Raw genomic sequence first — 6,947 nt, 5'->3', positions numbered from 1 at the left:
TGATATAGCGGAGTTTACAGGTGGGAAAACCTAACCCACCATTATAATCCTTCACTCCTCAAACACTTGAATGCCTATCCTCGACAGCAGTGTGTTAGGTTTTACTTCCTCACCTCAAGAAGCCTAAATTCTATTTAGGCAAAAAAGTTCAATCAAAAGATGAAAATATTCACTCCTCCTGATTAGCAACTGCTTATCATACTAAGCTTCAGCCATTCCACGTTCCTTCCCATCATGTGGTTTACAGCAATTTGCTTTCATTACCGGTTTGAGTGACATCTGATTCATAGCTACTCCCAAATTCTACCTAACTTCTAGAGGTAAAAATGACTTGCTCATCTTCCAAATACTTCACACGGGGATATATAAAGATCATCTTATAATTAATCAAATGCTTAATTTCTGAATGTATCTGGAGAAAGGGTAATAAATGGGGCATAAATGACATGTAGGAGTACAGGCAGAAAGTTCTGGGTTTGAAAGGCCAACGAGAGGAGACGGCTCGGCAGTACATGCTACATTTGACTGGCTCAATGCCGAAAGGTTGGACACTGGAGGTTGATTACAGGTTTGATGCGGGGTTAGGTTTCATTGAGTGATTCTGTACGAGGATGGTGGTTCTCACTAGTTGAGGGTATTCCAGTGACCACATAGGCCTGGTGCAGTGTGAGGGCTGGTTCAGGCTAATGGGCTGAAGAGCAACGAGGGATGAGATGAACCGAAGGACTGAAACCAGTCAAAGAGCAGGTATAATCAGAATGTTAAAAAAAGGACTTTAAACTACCTCTGCTCTGAAGCAGATTTCTTCACTCTCTGATCACTTCAGAAAGGTGTGTTAACTTAAATTTTTCCCAGTCCTCGTCATTCGGGGGGCTGGGAGGAAAGCAAAGGAAGTCACAGTAATAGTAATAACAGAAATTCTATTATTTCAGTGAGTCCAATGTCTGGTCTAGGGCAATCAACTCCCTGAAAACTCTTCCCCAAGAATTTCTGGGGACCCAAAGCTGTCTAGACTGTGGCTCCTTCCCTGGTCCTACGGCTGCTGCTTTTCTTCTGTGCACCCCTGTCCCCCACTCAGCCTCTGACGGGCCTCTAGCAAAAATGGGCACAGAGCTAGAACCCATTGGTTGCAAATTCCCCACTCCTTGGTAAAACCACAGTGTTTGGAATTTTTACTTTACAAATGCATTCCGAATACATTTTCATGCAGAAGTTAAGGTACATTCCACAAATCAGTGCGTAATAAATATTTATTAACTTAGTCAATAAATGTTTGCTAAGTTCCTTCCACCAGTGAGGCACAGAAGATGGGTTTAGGAAATGAAAGACAGAGTCCCTTCACTCAAGAAATATACACCACTCTAGTCAGGAAAGCAGGCAAATAAATAGTAAATTGCAATGGTGCAAGGTGTGCTTTTTTTTTTTTTGCTTCTGTGTTTGTGTGTTGTGTGTGTGTGTGTGTGTGTGTACCCATCTTCTTCTAAAAAGAATTTAATATCCTAGGCAGGGTGGCAAGCATTCAGATTTATTCTAGGAGCAGAGAGGAAGGGTGCCTAACTCTGATTAGGGGTGGTCAAGAAAGATTTTCCTCTGGGAGGAAATTCCATGTGCTGCCGTCATATCTTTGAGACTCACAAGGCCCTAAAGGCTTAGCTGTGAGCTCCCTACTCTTGGCAGATATGCCCCCACCTGGTGGGAAAGGCCCCCCGCCCCGCCCCCACAGCTAGCTGCAAACCATTCTGTCCTCAACTTAATGCCACACATTAAGGGATTTTAACCAGACATTTCATAGAGATCACTCTGGTACTGTGTGGCCAATGGATTCAAAGTAGGGCAAGAATAAAGAGCGAGCAGCCAGTGAGAATGCCAGGACGGAGAGCCAACCCGGAAGCAATGAGGGCTGAGACCCAGGCATGGACACTGAGTCAGGTTCTGTGGAACAAAGGAGATGCCATCCAAGTCAGTGGCCAACAGGATGCAGTACTGGGGATAAGGGAGAGGGAAGAACTGAAAATGGCTGCTGGACTTGGGTAGCCAGGTACAAGCTGTTGTCATTCACAGACCTAGGGAAGAATTCAATTCTGGACATACTGATTCTCAGAAGTTTGTGGAACAATAGCCAAGCACTGTCCAGTGGATGGTCCCTATATGGGCCTTAGAACAGGCTTGAGATAAAGGTTTGAGTATACAAAGGATATACTGATGCCTGGGTTCCGATACCAGTCAAGAGTAACGGGGAGAGAAGAAAATCCAAAAGTAAAGCAGGCCGACGTTTAAAAGGTGAGTGGAAGAAGAGATGTCTACATAGGAAACTAAGAAGGGGGCAGGGGTATCAGGACAATGTTGTTCTAGAAGTCAGGATAGGAAAGAATCTGAGGTGTTTCTATGTGTAGGGAGATGATGAAGCTACAGGATTCAGGGAATACTTGATAGAGCAAAGTTCATGAAGAGGCCAGAGCAAAGCGATCCAGAGAAAAGATAAATTAATGCTTAATAAGCAGGATAGTCGTCACTTCCAATGAAATAGGGGATGAAGACAAAAGGATGCAAATAAATTTGTAAGTATAAACAGCTTAGTGTTTTCTTCATTGTGAAATAAAAATTCCAGATAAATTGCCTACCACCGGGTGGAACAAAACTGGAAAACAGTGCTCTTCATTTAGATAACCAGCGGGCTGACGATAAAGAGGCAAAGAATTCTAGCAACTTAAGAGTTTTCATTTATGTGGAAATGTAGTTTGATAGACATAAAAAAAGGGAACATAATCTGAGAAGCACTTAGAAGCTATAGTGATAGGTCTATAAACAAGACTATGTGAAACCAGCTAATAAACTCAAACCTACTTTAGGATAAAAGAAACTGCAAGACATGTAAAAACCCAAATTACATGGATAAACTGTGAAACAATTACAGTGTTAATTCCTAAGCAAAATAATATTTCACCAAATAAAACATGGATATAATTTTGTTAAAATGCATTTGTCACACCTACTAACAGTGCTTTGATTACAAGTGATGCTTACAATTGGATTTCAGATGTGATGCTGCAATCAAAATAAACATCCAAGACAAACTGAGAAGCCCAAGTTCATCTTGGGTTTTTTATTAACCTTAAGTTAAATCTTGGAGTTCATTACTAGAAATGTACATACAGAGTTTTCCCAAGATCAGATAGTTTTCATCATCTGAAGAATACTTTATCCTTTTAAAACAAAATGGAGTATTTTCTGAGGACAATTTAATATTTCAAAAACAAGAATAAAGTAAATAAATCATTACGATCCACTTAGTACAAATTTAACACATTGCACTGCCATAATTTTTTACAGAGCATGTCGTAAGAATAAATCATAAATTACCAACACAGGTAAAAAACTAGTTCTGAATATGCAGACATACAATTACAGAGGATTCAAGACAAGATATATATATATGTACTCTGAAACTTAATAAGTCATTTATTTTGATTTTTGATATTAAACTCTTTAGATCTTAGTATTTATTATTTGAAGGAAGCATTTCTTTTAAATAAAATTTTGCTGCTGATTTCCTAGAAATAACTTTTGTTAAAAAATATTTGAAAATGTTGAAAAAATAAAAGTGTTGGGAGGAATCTTTATAACTGTACTACTAAATCAAAACTATTTAACAGGCATCTCTTGAAATGCATAGGTAAACACAATGAACTAGAAGTAGAATTACACATATTTTGTATCTGCCTTTTAAACTTAATATTCTTAATACTGTGCCCTGAACATCTTCCCATATTAGTAGCTATATATCTCCATGATATTCTAATAGCTACACCCTATTGCACTGTACAAATATATCAGCTTTTTAATCACTTAATTGATGAAAATCTGGGTTATTTCCAAATATTTTACTATGATTAGCTAGACTGCAGGGAAAGCAATCTTGACATATGCCTCTACAGACATGTCCATCTCATTAGGATAAATTTCTGTAGTGGAATTAATGGGTCAAAGGGGAATCCACATTTTAAACTTAAAGACATTGTCTATCTGCTCTCCAGAAGGGAAGGAAGTGTATACTTCTATCAATAGTCCATGAGTGCCCATTTCTTATATTACTAATAAGCATGAACAACCCTTTCCCTAAGTTTGCTGGCTATATGCATCTTCTCTTACATGGATTATCCTCTCATTTCCATGTCTCTTGTGGGGTGTTCATCATTTACTAATTAATTTGAAGAATTCTTTTTTTTTTAAGATTATTAATCTTTATCTGTTACTACAGATCTTTTTCTACTTTTTCTATTTTGCTTTCTTTGATAGTTTGGGCTTCTGAGTAACGATGTAAGGGGCTGTTCACCTCTCAAGATTATAAAAAAATATTCTACCATGTTTTCATTTTATATAATTTTATTATATTTAAAATTGTGAACCATCTCAAAGTCTATTGATGTTATATGTGAAGTAGGATCCTAGCTTTTTTTCCCAAATGGGTAGCCAGATGTCTTAATAAATAACTTTTTTCCCCACTTAAAAGCCATCTTTATCACCCCCAAAAGTGAGAAACATTTCTAGACTTTCTTTTGTTCCACTGATCTTTGACTAATATTTTAGTCACTCTACCCTGGAAAAAAATTTTCGTATCTGCTGAGACTCATTCCAACCTTTTTTTTCCCTTCCCCTTTCTGAATTGTCTGGCTACTTGCCCATTTTTTCCACAAAAAAGGCTTTAGAAACATTTTTTTTTCAAGTTTCTAAAAAGTCATATTGAGATTTTTATATGAATTACTTTGAATTTCCAGAGTATGAGGGAAAAATCTGTACACGAACCTGACCAAGAAATCTTTTGAGTATTCCATTTTGTCCCCCAGGAATTTCGCAGTTCTCTTTTTAAGGGTCCTGTACGTTTCTTTTAAGTTGGGTCACTTATATTTCACTGCTTTTTAAATTGGTAATAGTAGTACTTCTATTGTGAATAGATTGTCTTTCCATTATATTTTCTGACCAATCAACAGGTTTATATTAATCTTTGTATATTTATTATGCAATTGGCTACCTTTCTAAACTTATTAGTAGTCTTTCCACTGGTTCTCTTGCATTCTCCAGGTCTTGAACAACGTAACTGCAAATAATGATTCTTCTGTATGCTCCCTTCCACTATCTGTATGTGTGACTTTTAAAAATTTTAAAGGATATGTCTTATTACTAGCAGCTTTCATTAATTTTGCATAGACCTAATAAAAACCGTCAATTAATAAACTAAGCTCTTTGGGTTAGTTCAGGAAAGTTTTCTTTCTTTCTTTTTTTTTTAAAGATTTTATTTATCTGAGAGAGCGAGAATGAGAAAGAGAGAGCACATGAGAGGGGGGAGGGTCAGAGGGAGAAGCAGACTCCCCGCTGAGCAGCAGGGAGCCGGATGCGGGACTCGATTCAGGGACTCCAGGATCATGACCTGAGCCAAAGGCAGTCGCTTAACCAACTGAGCCACCCAGGCGTCCTCTTTCTTTTTTTTTTAAGATTTTATTTATTCACCTGACAGAGACAGAGACAGCGAGAGAGGAAACACAAGCAGGGGGAGTGGGAGAAGGAGAAGCAGGCTTCCCTCGGAGCAGGGGGCCCGATGTGGGACTTGATCCCAGGACCCTGGGATCATGACCCGAGCCGAAGGCGGCAGCCCGACTGAGCCACCCAGGCGCCCAGGAAAGTTTTAATTATTACTTCTTTCATTTTTCTGTTTTCTTTGGGCTGGCATACACAGAATTCAAAAATCGTATTTTTCTTTCGTTTGCTATATCTTAATTTTTTTTCTTTTTTTTTTTGAGAGTGATCAAATTTACCCATATGACCTATGAAGTTTTCAGTAGTGTCAATTATGCTGATTAGTCCCTCTTATGGGAATTTACTTTTGGAGTTTCCTTTTATTTTTTTTTTCATATTTCAGGATGCTCCCTTTTCGTTCCTTCTCTTTATCTCAATCTATTCCTTCTTTATGGCTAATAAAAATGAAATTATTTAAACACTTCTTTGTGCAAGCCAGAGCACTAAGCACTTCACACTTTAACTTGCTTACTTCCTACAAACGCTGAGGTAGATATCACTACCATGTAATGTGTGAGGAAACTGAAACTCTGGATGACTAGGTGATTTGCCCTGCACTCTACAGCTGATTAGTAGGAGAGCCAGGATTTAAAGCCAGGCCTTCTGTCTCCATAACCCCTGCTTTTAACAACCCTGCAAGCAGGTTTCCACATGCCCTTGGGCCTCCTCCCTGTTCACAGGGGAGTTCGGTTCCTTTCAGATCTTTATCTGTAATGAGGTGGCCTCCTAAGTACCTGTGTCAATTCCAGTGCCTGCTGGACTAAGGCAGGAGCAACTTCTGCTCCAATTCTTAGATAATCTGCGTAGATAATTGCTACAGTCAGACAAATGTTCTTTGAACAAGTGTCATACACTCTCAGCATTTGCTACAATCTAGGGATCCTCCACTCTCGATCCATTTGCAAGACTTCTTTGTGGTGACTGTATATCCAGGGGTACAAAGTGCCCCTCACTCCTCAATCCACAGTTGTACCAAAAATTGAAATCTGTAGTTTCTATCATGCAGGTGAAAGAAAGGGGCTGAGGAATACTGCAGGAGTGGGCACAGACATCAACTCTAGCTAGCTCGGATGATGGCTGGGCAACAAGGATTTGATTTTCAAGGTGGTGTAGCTCCTGCGTCCTGAGTTAGTGACTTGAGTTGGGGCTTTTTCTTAACTTCTCTCCAGTTAATCTGGATCCATGAATCAAATGATGGGCACTGGAGTTAATATAAATTCCCAGTGGATTTTGGCACAGGGTTTCATCTTTAGTTTGTAGTACTGTTACAATCTTTGAGGGTATTTTTGCATGAAGCTGGGAAAGGGTAACCAGGGATTGCCAACCTCTGGCATGTTTAACACATTTGACAAGCATTTGTATCACGCGGTGGGTTT

This window comes from Callorhinus ursinus, unplaced genomic scaffold, assembly GCF_003265705.2.
Source record: "Callorhinus ursinus isolate GAN/ISIS: 27379988/994484 unplaced genomic scaffold, GSC_fseal_2.0 scaffold9, whole genome shotgun sequence".
NCBI classification, from domain to species: Eukaryota; Metazoa; Chordata; class Mammalia; order Carnivora; family Otariidae; genus Callorhinus; species Callorhinus ursinus.
Note: the sequence above shows the minus strand (reverse complement) of the source record.